General features: G+C 39.1%; 1 long non-coding RNA gene across 2 annotated transcripts in view; it reads right to left on the reverse strand.

Moving 5' to 3' along the window:
- Window positions 1-208: 208 nt before the first annotated feature.
- LOC124504685 (uncharacterized) overlaps window positions 209-16,604 on the reverse strand; it is a 48,778-nt gene continuing 32,382 nt past the window's right edge. Inside the window, exons 3-4 of one of the 2 annotated variants that reach the window (XR_006960503.1) lie at window positions 4,114-4,463; window positions 209-1,241 (exon numbers count right to left, since the gene is read on the reverse strand). This is a non-coding gene — a long non-coding RNA (uncharacterized LOC124504685). Of the gene's footprint in view, window positions 1,242-2,788; window positions 4,464-16,604 lie in introns of those variants that run through there. The other variant, XR_006960502.1, reaches the window with a different exon arrangement.

The following is a 16,604-nucleotide window of genomic DNA, read 5'->3' on the forward strand; positions in this document are numbered from 1 at the left end:
CTTTTCTTTTCATCCTACAAACATGTACAGAGTGCCAACCAAAAGTAGAGTTTCATTCTAAGCACAGTGGAGCCTTTCATAAGCTTAAAAGTCTAGTTTAGGAGGTGGATATGAATAGAACCAGTCTCATACAGTGTGATTAGTGCTCTTAGACAGGGGCTGGCAAAGATTTTCTGTTAAAGGCTAAACAGTAAATATTTTTAAGCTGTGCAGGCCATATAATCTCTGTTGCAACTACCAAACCCCATTGTTACAGCACAAAAGCAACTATAAACAAGATGTAAATGATAAAAGTGTCTGCGTTCCAGTAAAATTTTATTGCCACTGAAATTTAAATTTAATATTAGATTCACATGGCATGAAATATTACTCTTCTCTTGATTTTTTTCAACCATTTAAAGATGTAAAAATTATTCTTAACTCATGAGCCTACAAAAATGGCAGCAGGCTGGAGTTAGCCTGTGAGCCGTGGTTTGCTGACCCTTATCTTAGATGAACAGAAGTTCCAAATGATTTTTTCACCATCCCTGAAAGTATGATCTAGTTGGTGATCAGATTCTTTCTACATGACTAAAACGGGGGAAAAAAGAGTAGATACTTGTCAGTGTCACTTGAAAAGGCAGGGTCATAGAGGTGGGTGCTAGTCACAAAGAACAGTAAAAGGATGAGAAGAGTTCATCCCCATCCTGCCTCTGTTCCCAATTAAAGTCTGAATGCCTTCATAATCTTTTTTTTTTCCCTTGCCATTTGCAACTACATGGATGGAACTGGAGGGTATTATGCTAAGTGAAATTAGTCAGAGAAAGACAAAAATCATATGAATGCCTTCATAATCTTGAGACAACTTTAATTCATTCACCTTTCACATTACAGAGACTCTTAGTTTTGGGTGGTTTAAAGATGTAGATACCTCTGCAGAAGAGCTGGCCTTTTCTAGGGTTTCCACGTAACCATGTTTAGAGGGCATCAAATGGCTATATGAAACTCAGTCCTTGCAGGGGTCAGGTGATGTTTCAACAGCATTAGGGTGCCCTGCGTGTAGCCTTGTGGGAAGATTGACAACCTGCCCCTAACAGATGTAAGCACACGGGCAGCATCTTCTCAATCTTTGAATGCCTTGCCCTTCAGAGCAGAGTTTGGCATTTCAGAATTACTAGGTTTTGTCATGGCAGTTTCCCTGATGAAAAGGGAAAGTGCGCTTTCCCTTTTTGGGAGAATTTTCTGGGTCTCAGTTTCCTCGCCTGTAAAAAAAAATCATAATAATATCACCTACATCAAAGGTTTTTATGAGATCACGTATGTGATAACACCCTGTAAACGGACTAACACTACATGAACCACCACTTGTTTCCATCCCTACCATCTCCATACTCAGTAAGTCCACTTTATTTTTGGGGGCCTCACTTTCTTTATTTCAAAAACCAGAAGGGTGAATTCAATGCTTCTGAGTTTCCTTCCAATTCTACCACTCTGGCCCTGTGCCTTATTAGGAAAGGAGTTTTTCATTATTAGGTGAGCGGTCTTACATTTATGATTGAGGGTAAAGGGCAGGAACAAAGAAGTCAGATATGGAAAAACAACAAAAAAGAGAAAATTAGAAGGGAGCCTTGGCCCCATACAGGGAGTAATACTAAGTGTCCTCCTCATTTGGTGGCCAGGATAGAATGTCTGTTTCCTTAAAAAGCAAAAGGTCATGTTCACTGGCATAGTCTTGCTTTGCTCTACATGTGGAATGCTGAGTTTGGGAATCTCATCAATCTTTCTTTTCCTTACTTATCAGAGTCAATCAATACTTGGAAATGTTAATGAGATTGTCTATCCAGCAATTTTTTAACAAGGGGCTCACTGCCCAATTAATTTAATGTGGAATATACACATTGCTATGTCATGCCTTTTTTTTTTTTTTTTTTTCCTGCTGGGAGTGATGGCTTCCACAAAGCAGACTATGTCCCATAACACCAGGGTCCTGCACAGATTTTTCCCTTCTTTGTCTCATTTTCCACTTTCACAAAGGAGTATGTAAGTCCATTGACCAGTAGATGAAAGGGTGTCTTTCCCTCTGAGGAAAGTGACCTTGTTTTTAATAAGCCAGTGTGGGATGGGAGTGGGCATAGGGCTGGGCTGGCAAATGAGGGGCAGGTGAGGCAAGTGGGGAGATTACAGAAACCTGTTTCTCTCCCTCCTCCACACTCCCGGCTTGAGGTGTTTAAGGAGGGGCAATGAAGATCCAAACCCATGACCTATCCTGTGGCTCTAAAGGTTGTCTTCTACATAGGCAGATGGATTTTGGTAGGGCTTTCTGCTCTACTAGACATCTGTGGTGTCCATGAAATGATTCTAGGCCTTTAACAACAGGCAAATTGGAAGCCCTATGAATTCTTTTGTGACCTATATATCATAGGCCCACAGAGATAAAATAACTTACAAAAGAATATATGGTAGATCAGAGTTTCCCACAACTATATAAGAACCTAAGAAACACTTTTCAAGATACTTGGATATTCAACACATGTTATCAAAAACCAGAAATATCCCAACTAAGTATCTTTTGCTAACCTTAATTATCTCTGATTTAACAATTTATCGTCCTATGCATATACCCCAAGATTCCCCATCCCTGTGCTTTTATTCAAACTATTTTCTCTACTTTAAAGATCATTCCCTTAGCAATGAGCACAACTGGTCCAAATCCTATGTGGTTCAAGTCCCATTTCAAGTACTGATTTCTTTATAAAGAGTTCTCTTTTTCATTTGGTTCTTGTTATAGTTATTTTTTTATGACTTTATGTTTTGCCCCTCCCCCCATTAGGGTATCCATTCCTTAAGGCCTCAAAGGCCTTCATATTTCCTCATGTTAAAGATGATTCCTGGTTCAGGTCTGTTAACAAAGAAGTCATTAAAAGAAAAAAAAAAAAACTGTTGATCATTTGTTTAACCAGAACACAATATCCAATATCTACACATCTACAAATGGAATGCTTACACTATTTAGAAGTCTGACCACGATAAAATTGTTAACAAAGAATTCAATTCAAAATAAACAACAAACTTCTAGAAGATTTCCTGAGTTCAACACATTCCAACTAAGTTTTGCACCTTCTGCATATTTATCCAAACAGCTGAATAATAAGCCTGAGGCATGGCAAGGTCTTCAGTCATCAAGAAAGATCCAATTATATTCAGAGTGTTCCAAAGGAGGAGCACAGACTAATATTTTGAAAAGGCTTTCAACAAGACTGATTGAACTAAAATGTTTTCCTGAATAAATATTACTTATAGAAAAAAATGCATGCCCCATCTCCATCCTGGTTTATGAACTCTTTGCCGTAATTCCTTATCTCCCCAAATCATTAAGAAGGAGGGAGACGTGAAATGTGCTACAGACTGAATGTTTGTATATTCCTCAAATTGATATACTGAAATCCTAATCCCCAATGTGATAGTATTAGGAAGCAGGGCATAATTTGGGAAATGATTAGGTAATGAGGGCAGAGCCCTCATGAATGGGATTAGTGCCCTTATAAGAAAAGGCCAAGAACCAGTTAGCCCTTTTACTGCCATCTGAAAACCAGGAAGTTGGTTCTCACCACACACCAGATCTGCCAGAGCCTTGGTTTTGGACTTCTCAACCTCCAAAACTATGAGAAATGAATTTCTGTTAGCAGCCTGATTGGACTAAGAATGTTTTGTACCTGCTATGACCGTGATGCTTTATAGACACAATCTCAATCTAATCAGCAACCCTATAAGGCAGGTATTATACACAGTTTTCTTACAATGACAAAACGAGGCTGAGAAGGGGTTAAGTATCTCCTCCAAGGTCACAAGAGCTAAAAGTAGACCTACATCCAAACCTAGGTCCAATTGGTTTCAAAGTTTATGCTTATGCACTGTACAATGCTGCCTTCTGGTAGTATTTTCATAGCAATACAAATAGATAAGAAAAATTAGTTCACATAAAAAAAAATTTTTAATGGAAACTCAGTGTGGTGTCATAAAACAAAACATTGGGCCAGGTGATAGAACACTGTATGACTTCAGCCAAGCCACTCCATCTCAAAATCATAAAAGCAGACTGTAAATGCCTCAAAATGCATCTTGAAAATCACTTACCGCTTCTCAGTCTTCTCCCTTTGCAGAAGAGGAATTTGAGGCCTAGTCACAAACTTGCCTACAGTCACACAAGAGTACAATTTAGGTTTATCAAAGCCATCTAGGAGTCCTTCCACACTGTGTTTTGTCTCTCCTCCCTAGGCCTTGGTTTCCTCATTTTTAAAGCAAACCTTCAAGACTGTGTTCTCTTAGTTTAGGGTGTTATAGACTGACTGGGTGGCTTAAACAACAAACATTTATTTCTCACTGTCCTGGAGACTAGAAGTCCAAGATCAAGGCCCGATCTAGTGTCCGGTGAGGGAACTCTTCCTGTTTGCAAATGACTGTTTTCTTCTTGTATCCTCACACAGCTGAAAGAGAGAGAGAGAGATCATCTCTCTTTTTACTTTGCTTCTTGTTTTTTTTTTCTTTTTTTAATTTGAATATAGTTGACACATAATGTTACATTAGTTTCAGGTATACAACATAGTGATTTAACAAGTTTATACATTATGCTATGCTCACTGCAAGTGTAGCTACCATCTGTCACCATACAAAGGAATTATAATACCATTGACTGTACCTTTTATTGCCATGAGTTGCTCATTCCATAACTGGAAGCCTGTATCTCCCACTCCTTTTCATCCATTTTGTTCATTCCCCCACCCTGCTCCCCTCTGATGACCATCAGTTTGTTCTTGTGTTTCTTCTTGTAAGGGTACTAATCTCATTCACAAGGGCTCCATGCTCAAGACTTAATTGACTCCCAGTTACTGCCCCACCTCACAAAGATCAAGGATTTCACATATGAATTTTACAGGGACACAAACATTCAGTCCATAACATGTGGGTCTACTTAGACTGTGCTATACAAATGTAGAGGATTTTATTATGATTTCATAGTGCATACCTATAAAGCAAGAAGTCTCAAAGGTACTATGAAAGACCAGACAGCCTCTGGCCTATGGGTGGGTGGGGCAGAGAAAGAAGAGAGAGAAGAGGAGGGAAAAAGGGGTCCTAGAGAGAAACCTGTCCTTAGGGCTGCCTTAGATCCCAATAATATGCATGAGTGAGTTTCTGTTGTTTATAACAAAAAAAAAAAAAACAAAAAACAAAAAAACAACTAACTAGAAAATAGAGAAAAATCTTTATCTAAATTAACTCTTTCCAGAGCATCAAAAGATACTCTGGTATAGTGTATACAGGTAGAAACACCCAAATGCTAGCATTCTGAAAAAAGTTACATAATTCACCAAAAAAAGAGCATTTAATCCTGGGCCTCTCCTCAGACCTTCAATCTCACTCTTCCATCAAAATAACTATTATTAATGTAACAAGGCAAAAATGGCCAGCATATGAGGTTTGGCTCAGTAAAGCAATGATGCAACAGCCTTCCTTCTTCCTTACTGCATTTGGCTCATGTGTGTTTCCCGCAGGTACATTTTTTGGCCTAGATCATCAGGGGAGTGTTTTGCTTAGCAACTGATAGGATTTCATTGAAATACCTCTCCACTTAGAGGGAAAAGACTTGCCTATGTCACCTTAGAAGTTAATATATTAGCAGCTAGAAGGGTATGAACAATGTTTCCCAAAATATTTTCCTTGGGACCCTATCCCTGTGAGATGCCATGTGACAAAAGTTTCCAAGATCAAGTAAGTTTGAGAAATGCTGACTTCTGTTATCACTTCTTAAAGAGTCATTAATGTACATGAATGTGTTAAAAGTCTTCTTTGCGGCTCTTCCTCTATACCAGATTTCTCAATTCAAAGTGCCTCAGGGCTTGGCTTTGGGCCTTAGAATCCCTACATTCTCCCTAGGTGATCTCTCCAGTTCCATGACTTTAAATACCATCTCTATGCCAGTGATTTCCCAATTTATATCACAAACGTTTCTCCTAAGCTCCAGACTCAAAGATATGTAAGATATGTCTACTTGATAGCGCTTCTTATATGTGTAATTGGTATCTTGAACTTAATGTGGATAAAACAATCTCTTGATTTCCTTCACCCCTGTAAGCCTTTGCTTCCCTAGTCTCTCCCTGCTCTGTCAATAATACCACCATGTAGTTAACTGCCCAAGCCCCAAAACTAGAAGTCATCACTGTCTTCTCTCTGGTCTCCAATTTCCCACATTAACCCATCAGGAAGTGCTGTCTTCTCCACTCCTGAAAAACATGCTGAAGCCATCCACATCTATCTGCTCTGCCAACCCCATCATCGTCTCCCAGGTGAACTACTGTGAGAGGCTCCTAATTGGTCTCCACTTGTAATCTTGGCCTTTAAATTCCATTCGCTATGCAACAGCCAAGGAGATTTCTTTTTCAAATTGTACTATGACAGTGTGCTAAGGCTTAAGACCCTTCATCTTGCTTTCCATAGCACCAATGATCAAATCTTCCTTCTTACCATGGCCTGTAAGATCATACCTTCTCACATGCATACAGTTTCCCATACAGTTTCTCAGTTCCAGCCACAGAGGCTCTTTTTCTTCCTCCAATATGCCGAACTTTCTCTTGCCTTGAGTCTTGTGGACTCATTGTTCCCTCTGCCTGCTGGGTTTCCCCACTTCCAGCTCTTCCCTATAATATCACCCCCTAATGTCTTCAGAGTCCTTACCATTATTTGAAAATCTTATTTGCTTGCCTGTTCATTCACTTTTCTTGGTGAACCCTACCTAGAAGGTGAATTCTATGAAGGCAGGGCCAGGATTTTATACGTTCTGCTCATTCTTCATTAGTATTTTCTCAGTGCCTGGATCAGTGCCTGGCACATAATAGGTGCTCATGAAGAATTGGCTGACTGTGACATGTAGAAAAATGAACCTGGACCACTTTCTTACACCAAACACAAAAATAACCTCAAAATGGATGAAAGACCTCAATGTAAGACAGGAAGCCATCAAAATCCTTGAGGAGAAAGCAGGCAAAAACCTCTCTGACCTTGGCCGCAGCAACTTCTTACTCAACATGTCTCCAGAGGCAAGAGAAACAAAAACAAAAATGAATACTGGGACCTCATCAAAATAAAAAGCTTCCGCACAGAAAAAAAAAAAAAAAACCCAAAAAACAAAAACAAAAACGAAAACAAAAAACAATCCACAAAACTAAAAGGCAACCGACAGAATGGGAGAAGATATTTGCAAACGACATATCAGATAAAGGGTTAGTATCCAAAATCTATAAAGAAATTATCAAACTCAACACCCAAAAAACAAATAAACTAGTGAAGAAATGGGCACAAGACATGAATAGACACTTCTCCAAAGAAGATATCCACTCTGGATATCTGGATATCCAGCCACTCTGGAAAACAGTATGGAGGTTCCTCAAAAAATTAAAAATAGAACTACCCTATGACCCAGCAATTGCACTACTAGGTATTTATCCAACGGATACAGGTATTCTATTTCGAAGGGGCACATGTACCCCCATGTTCATAGCAGCACTATCAACAATAACCAAAGTATGGAAAGAGCCCAAATGTCCATTGATGGATGAATGGATAAAAAAGATGTGGTATATCTATACAATGGAGTATTACTCAGCAATCAAAAAGAATGAAATCTTGCCATTTGCAACTACGTGGATGGAACTAGAGGGTATTATGCTAAGTGAAATTAGTCAGTCAGAGAAAGACAAATATCATGTGACTTCACTTATATGAGGACTTTAAGATATAAAACAGATGAACATAAGGGAAGGGAAGCAAAAATAATATAAAAACAGGGAGGGGGGCAAAAACATAAAAGACTTAAATATGGAGAACAAACAGAGGATACTAGAGGAATTGTGGGAGGCAGGGTGGGTTAAATGGGTAAGGGGCATTAAGGAATCTACTCCTGAAATCATTGTTGCACTATATGCTAACTAACTTGAATGTAAATTTAAAAAATAAAAAAAGACACACACACACACAAAAAGAATTGGCTGACTGCATGAAATGATTTGAGAAATTATGTATTGGAGAAAACTGAAACTTAGTTTAACCCAACATTCTTCAAATTTATTTGAGCTCAGAATGCTATCTGCTATTGTCAAGAATATTCATTATCCCAGGAACTATTTCCTAGAATGTACTTTTTTTAAAATGCTGATTTAATATCAATATTGAGAAGAGTTAATGTTTGAGACCCTGTGAATCTTCAACATTAAAACTTGAAAATCTCTTGTAAGCAGGCATTTTGGCAGGTCTTTGGGAGTCCAGGATATTTCATTAGGAGAATGATAGTTTAAAATTTTTTTTATACATTTATTTATTTTTGAGAGACAGAGAGAGATAGAGCACAAGTGGGGGAGGGGCAGAGAGAGAAGGAGACACAGAATCCGAAGCAGGCTCCAGGCTCTGAGCTGTCAGCACTGAGCCTGATGCAGGGCTCGAACCCACAAACTGCGAGATCATGACCTGAGCTGAAGTCGGACGCTCAACCGACTGAGCCACCCAGGCGCCCCAGGAGAATGATAGTTTTAAAAGTAAGTTACTGGGTATTTTTTTCTTTGAGATACGGGTTAAGAAAACCAAGCAAGCAGCTCAAGATTATAGGGTTCAGGGATAGATGAAGTGTTGAAGGTAGGAGAGAAGGAGTCCAGACAGGATACAGCAAAATAAGGGATGTGGTTGACTAAGGGGTAAATGAGATTGAGGCCCAGTAAAACTTTCCTACTTCTAATAGAATTTTTAGAAACAGAAACCTGCAGTTGGAAACTTGGCTATTTTTATATGGTGTATGTTTTATGTAATTATTTGTTTTCTGCTTCCCTCATGTTTAGTAAAGCTGTTCTTGAAAATACCAGCCTGTCTTAGTTATGCCAAGGGAAAACATTTTTGTCCACATTGAAAATTTTAAAGGGGAACCACACAGCTTTGGGTGAGGCATGACCAGGTGATGTGGTGACATAGAGAATCTGGAAAACAGAAACCCAAAGTAAAGATGAAAGTCAAGCACAGAGTCAGGGGAAGTAGTGTGGCCCTTTCTAACCTAGAAACACTCTTTGAAGAGTCTGATTTGGTTCAGCTCTCATTTGTTTAAACTTTGGAGGATATGTGCTGAGTCTTAATTAAACAAGGCTAATTTTTTTTACAAAGCCACACACATGCAATATTAAGCTATAGAAGAAATTGTATAGTTGCATAAAAAGCCTTAGATGGAATTAGATGAGGAGAACTTGAGAAGTCTTCAGTGATTTGAGATGTATGCAAAGAATATATGAGAAGTTCTGTGCATATAGCAGAGTGCTCTGAGTTTGGACTTCAGTATTTCTCAGTCTCACTAAGATTGAGAGCTGGATTTTGTCTTTGGGGCAGGCTCTTGGAGAGTTCAATGGGGGGACATTTTTTAGTCATAAAGATGAATGAAACCCAGGGGAATAACCTATATATAAAGGCTTAAGATTGGAGGAGTTGGGTACTGTGCTGAGTAAGATAAATTGCTGGCTCTATAGCAGAGAGATTGCAATCCTGAAGGGATACTTACAGTATTTGTGGTTGTTCTTTATTAGGTAGGACCTGGTCTTAGGGACTGTATTAGTTAGGGTTCTCCAGAGAAACAGAACAAATAATGTTCATGTTGGGGGGGGGGGGTAGGGGGAGGAGGGATGTACATTCTGTAGAGCCAGTGTCCCAGTTTGAGTCTCACACTGGAAGCTGCTGTAGAACTAGGAAGAGCTGATGTCCCAGTTTGCAGGTTGTCAGGTAGGAGAATTCTTTCTTATTTAGGGAAGGGTTAGCCTTGTGTTCTAGTCAGACTCTCAATGATTGGGTGAGGCCCACTCACATTATGGGGAGCAATACGCTTTATCTACTGATTTAAATGTTTATATCATCCAAAAATACCCCCACAGAAACACTCAGAATGTTTAATCAAATATATGAGTACCCTGCGGCCCAGTCAAGTTGACACATAAAATTAACCATCACAGGGAGTAAGAGTGCACAATCAGATTTCCATCCAGTATGGTGAACTGGCCACAGAAATATGGTAGCAGTTTGGACAGAAGGATAGAGAGAATCAGACTCTGTACCAGGCATAGTCAATAGCTTCTAAGACAATGACACTTAAGATGTAGCTTAAGTTTTTATTTTCTATGCTGTATTTCCCATGTGTTATCTTTAAACCTTAGTGTTATGGGATGAATTGTGTCCTAAAACAGATATGTAGGAGTCCTAACGTCTAGTACCTCAGTGTGTCACCTTATTTGGAGATAGGATCTTTATAGAGGCAACCAAGTTACAATGGTAACATCGTTACATCGTTAGGATGAGCCCAAATCCAACATGATTGGTGTCCTTATAAGAGGGGCAATTTGGACACAGAGACATGCATAAAAAGAAGACAATGCTAAGAGACACAGGAAGAACACAGCCATCTAGAAGTCAAGGATCTGCAACAGATCCTCCTCTCACTGCTCTCAGAAGGAATAACCCTGTCAACACCTTGATTTCAGATTTTTAGTTTCCAGAACTTTGAGACAATAAACTCTTGGTGGTTAAGCCACTCAGGTTGTGGTCCTTTGTTATGCCAGCCCTAGGAAACCAACACACTTAAAAAAGTCTACTGCAGATAGTATCTTGTGTTAACAATACTTGGAAGAATGGAGACAGGAGTTGATGTACATGTAAAGAATAAAGCTCCAGGGATGGGGCAGAAGCATGGAGAAGTTATGAGATGGCACAGGCAATTAGGGAAGAAGCCTGGAGTGGTGAGCAGTGAGCAGAGTCTCAAATGAGGTGTTTAGGATGATATACTTTGCATATGAAATAATATGGTAAGTAAGGGTAGCCATCGTTATAACTGTTCACAATAGCATCACCAAAAAAAATCTACTGACTATCTACTGGAAAAACTACTAATATGACTAGTTCATACTGATCATTCCTGTGTTTGATCAGCTGAGAAGCTTTAATGGAGTTTATATTAACTTTAAAATGTTAAAAGTTAAAAGGTTTGAATTAGCATTGACAGTGTTGAAAAGTAAAGGGTATATATTAACTGTGACAACGTTAAAAATTAAAGGGATAATCTTTGATGACATCTGCAACGACTGAGGCACAGACATCTTGAGAGAGGACATATGGGAGCTGCAGTGACGACAGCATCATGCACTGCAAATGTGTCTCCTTGTCTGAACTACCAGACAACCATTCGGCACATTGTTTCCTGCAGTATACCTTCCACTGAAATGTTGCCTTGATATAGATCAGGAGCACCGTAAGTCAAATTAGTGGAAAAAGGAAGGATGAATGAAGGAAGTTAGGGAAGGCAGGAAGGCAGGAAGGCAGGAAGGCAGGAAGGCAGGAAGGGAGGAAGGGAGGAAGGAAGAGAGGAGGTGAGAAATATAGGACTTTTTCCTACCCCACAGCCTAGTTCCTACCCATTTGAAACAATCAGATTTGGTTTCAGATAATGCTAGGTATTTGTCTAAAGCATATCTTTGAGATATTTGACAAACGTTGTGATTAAGTTTTAATGTGGGATAAAAAATGTAATTTAATAGTAATCTGCAAAAACTAATAATGCTTCTTCAGTGTACTCATTTCATGGTTTACTTCTAAAATCTTTGAAGCAGCATCTAATTTCAGAAAATAATGAAGATTCTTTGTTGATCTAGAACTAGGTAGAAGGGAAAGAAATCCAATGACAGTATCTTGACATTTTTAATACAGAGTAATACTAATATTCTAACAGCTATTCCTTTATTCTAAGGATTTCCATTTTAAAGGTTTGCTGTTATTAATTTTCCTTGGCTAGATCCTTATTAATTACAATTTTTTAGGACCACATGCATTACTTGAATTCTATTAAATACCTTATGATTTCCCACATATCTTAGTTTGGAATCTGTCTCTTTTAATAGACAGAAATTACCTTCTCCCAGAAGAGTGATACAGTAACAATGTCCAAGCAGTCTAAATGAATGTCATTGTCCTTCTTCCTTATTGATGAATAACTGCTAATGCTTTTAGTCCCAAGTATAGCTAAGAAAGAAATTGATAATGCATAACTGAGTATAGCTTTCCTGGGGCATGGAAGGAAGGGGCAGTGGTGTGGATTGAGTGTCCTTTTACTTTAAAGATTTGTTAATATATGTGCAGGAAAAACAGTTGATATATTTTCTTAAGGAAATGTTTGAAAGATTTTTCCTGGCCTCGGATGGCCCATACATAGGACATACTGTCTTTTTGTCTCTAAATATTCTGCAAAAGCATCCGATATCCACTTTACCTGTGAAGTCATGGGGCAGAAGGTCTAAACCAGTTCTGATATAATGTTTCTTCCAGGAAAATCCCAGGACTTTTGGAGGTGCTTGTTTCTGGTTCTATTTCAAAATATGAAGTATTGGGTAGACTTTATACAAGTGGACATGATTACGCAGCCCTGTTCCACATCATTAGTGAGAGTAAATGCCTCCGCCAAAATTCTGCCAACACTGTTTCTAGCCAGACATCCATTAGTAAACATTGTAGTCTTAAAATATTGGTCCACTTCTGTGGCTTGTCTGCATATGGAAACTAGGTCCAGATTTTTGAAAGTATCAACATGAATAAGCGTAGAAATGCTACTCTCCAAGAGTTGTAGTTAGAAATCTGAGGCATCCAGAGTAGAATTTTGGTAAAGACCTGTTTAATTTCTTATTTTTTAATTTAAAATATTCTTTTCTTTTTTTATAAAATGTTTTAATGTTTATTTATTTTTGAGAGGGAGAGAGACAGGGGAGAGGCAGAAAGAGGGAGAACACAGAATCCAAAGCAGGCTCCAGGCTCTGAGCTGTCAGCACCGAGACCGGCATGGGGCTTGAACCCATGAACCACGACATCATGACCTGAGTCGAAGTCGGATGCTTAACTGACTGAGCCACCCTGGTGCCCCTATATTTAAAATATTCTTAATTGAAAATAGAAAATTATTTCTTGTTTTGTGATAATGCCAGTTAGGGAGGGAATTCCTTAGCTCTAACTTCGTCTTGCTCGATATTGCCACTTTACTCTCTTCATAGAGATCAGCATAATTTGAAATACCTTTCTTCATCCTAAGTAGTTGATCATTCCAAAGTAGGTATTCCTAACAAATTTAGAAGACTTAGTTGAAACGTACATTATAAATATAGTATTTAACACATTCTTTACAGAAATTTTTTAAAGTTTTTTTTTTTTGAGAGAATGCAAGTGGGGGAGGGGCAGAGAGAGGGAGACAGAGGATCTGAAGCAGGTTCTGCACTGACAGCAGCAAGCCTGATGTGGGGCTTGAACTCATGAACCACGAGATCATGACCTGAGCAAAGTTGGACACTCAACCAACTGAGCCACCCAGGTGCCCCTAACACATTCTTAAAAATGACCATCCTTTCAGTTAGCATACACATCATGGTTTTAAAAACATGTCACCTTATGTTCTCTCTTTTGATCCTTGGTGACCCTGTGAGGTGGAAAGGGAATGCAATGTCTGCTTTGTACAAGTGAGAAAACAAGCTCAGAGAAATAAAGAACTCAGCCAAGATGACACACAGTCCTCAGGCTGCTTTCAAGGTTAGCCTGAAGGTCTGTGATAGCATTTTCCTAGTATTCCTTGTTGAAGAAGGAAAAACTGCCAGTTAGGTGGAAGGGTTACAAATTACAAACTCTGTAACCTGCATGCAAGTCCTTTGGTTTCATCTGGTTCTAGGTTCCCCATGATTGCTAGAACCCAGTAGTGATCACTTCCTTTATAACATGTGTATAATGAAAGGTGTTTAACCTTAAAAGATTTACTTACCACCTGCAAGTAGTAAGAAATCACAGTCTTATCAGAAAGCCAATGTGATAAGTTTTGAGGCTATTTCATAAATCTTAACATGGTTACAAAAATAAACTACATTGACTTCTCAAATGAGGAACAATAAATACACAGGGATGGTAAATTGCAAAGGTCACCTTAGAAGCAATGACATACTTGGTAGGCATTTGTAAATAATTAAGATCTTGAACTTTCTGAGTCTCCTTCCCTGGAAGAAACCTGTGAACCTCCACATGTTCTTTTTTACAATCATTACAACACCCCCACTGAGAGCTGCCTAGACAGGAATTATCATTCCCTATTACCTATGGAAAAGCCAAGGGTACAGAGATCAGTGGACTGATTAGGTCACATAGTGAATCATCAGGAGAGAATAACCCCAGGGCTTATTTCTTGATGATTTAAATGACTGCTTGAGATAATCAAAGGGAAATATTTGGAGAATGAGGACATTTGCAACATGCTTATCAAATATGCAGGTGACAAGGACTCAGTGTTATTCCTCACTCTGCTTCTAACTAGTTATGAAATTTGGACAAGTTACTTAACCAGACCAGGCCTCAGTATCATACTAGAGAAAGGAAAACAGTTGCACTAGATTAGGAGTTTTCAACTTCATTCTTCTTAAAGGAAAGTCTTAATGATTTAAACATTCATTCAAAGTACATTGTAATGTTATAAAATTAACTGATAAAAACTGAGGTGCATACAATCCTACTTCCTGCTTGGTTTTTCCCACTTCCTACAGGATTCCTTGGATACAGTCTAAAAACCACAGTATTAGGCAATCTGAAAGCTACTTTCTGTTCTAAAATTCAATGTGGGGCGCCTGGGTGGCTCAGTCGGTTAAATGTCTGACTTCAACTCAGGTCATGATCTCGCATTCGTGGGTTTGAGACCCACGTCTGGCTCTGGTTGACAGCTCTGAGCCTGGAGCCTGCTTTGGATTCTATGTCTCCCTTTCTCTCTGCCTGTTCCCTCACCTCAAAAATAAATAAACATTTAAAAAGTTTAAAAAGTAAATAAAATTCAATGTTTTTATGATTGGAAGCAAATGGCTTTCTAATTTGCTACCTGCTCCCATCCTTTACATCATCTTGTGATATAGAAAAACCCCAGACTTGAAGTCAGAGGAGCTGGGTGTGGATCCCTGCTCCACCCACCAATTATCTATGTCACTTGAATCAAGTTGTTTCACCTCTCTAAGCCTCTGTTTCCTCATCTATGAAGTAAAAATAGTAACCTTTTATAAGTCACAGTGTTTTGTAAATAGTAAAAGATTGAATAAATGTATAGTGCTGTTACTATTTTTTTTTAGCTATTTTATTCTTTTTAATGTTTATTTATTTGCTTTTGAGTGACAGAGAGAGAGAGAGCGCGCGCGCGCGCAACACACACACACACACACACACACACACACACACACACACACGAGCACAAATGGGGGAGGGGCAGAGAAAGAAGAAGACACAGAATCTGAAGCAGGCTCTAGGCTCTGAGCTGTCAGCACATGACGGGATCATGACCTGAGCCTAGATTGGAACCTTACCAACTGAGCCACCCAGGCGCCCCTAGTGTTGTTACTATTATCATCTGTGCACAATATCCTTCCATGGGGACATGGTTTTATCTTTAGAATGATGCAGAGTACCAACATGTGTTGAGCTGCTCTTTAGCAAGCTTGCCTGAGAGCAGGGGTGGTGTCTATCATATTTGGGCTTCATCTTCTCTGTGAGCTGAAAGCCAAGTCAATAAAGAGGGTGTGAGACATCAACATAGCAAATGATTCAAACAAGGAGGCACCATCCTTAAGTCTAAAGGGAAGAATTGTCCCCATAATCTGACCTTGATTAACAGTGATCTTGGTTATATTCTCCCTCTGCACAAAGCCATAACCCGTTAATAATTGCTGTCATTCAGTGAGTGCTTACTACATGCTAAACACTGTTTTTGACACAAATTATCTCCCTTAATCTTCACAAGAACCCTCTGTAAAGATGTTATCCCTATTTTATAGTGAGAGATAACCTACAAAATAGGAGATTCCTATAGGATTCCTATAGGAATAATATCCTATTTTGTAGCTTAGAAAGGCTAATTTACTCAGGTTCATATAAATGGCAAGTGGCAGAGCCTGAACTGTGAATTCAAAACTCTGAACTGCTCACCTCTGCATCTCCCAGTTGGAAGAAAAGTTTTTTCTCACTCTGCACAGGGCCAAAAGCCTCTATTCCTCTTTATCTTTGCAGTGCCTTAGTCAGTACCATCTCTTCATTTTTATTATTGTTTTCATTCCTCCATTCAAAAGTGCTCCATTCATCTTCATAAAACTCAAAGGTGAAAAGCACCGATTAGTCATTGATGTCTCCCCTTGTCTCCTGCTTGTCCTTTCTAGTATGTTTTCTGCCTGGGAGTTAGGGAATGGAGCCACATCCCTTTCCTTGGGGAGTTGATCCCATAACTAATTCATTTCTGTCAGGAAGATTTTCCTCTTAAGCTCATCCTCTTCAATTCTTCATTCTACCCAATTCTTTCTCTCTGTGGGTTGCACACTTCAGCTCTTCAGATCACATTGTCTAAGCCTGCCCAGGTTCTCAGCAGTGATTTTGCTGAGCTGCCTCTTTCCATCACACTATGGCCAGAGTATCTTTCTTATTAGCACCTGGAAGATGCTTTCCCCAGTGGACGGTGGGAGAGGTGAGCTTCAAGGGATGTTGGGAAAGAAAGGGAGGAGGAAGAGGCGTGA

The sequence above is a fragment of the Lynx rufus genome, unplaced genomic scaffold (assembly GCF_022079265.1).
Source record: "Lynx rufus isolate CCGP_SWC_20201006 ecotype Redwood Valley unplaced genomic scaffold, mLynRuf1.p SCAF_9, whole genome shotgun sequence".
Lineage (NCBI taxonomy): Eukaryota > Metazoa > Chordata > Mammalia > Carnivora > Felidae > Lynx > Lynx rufus.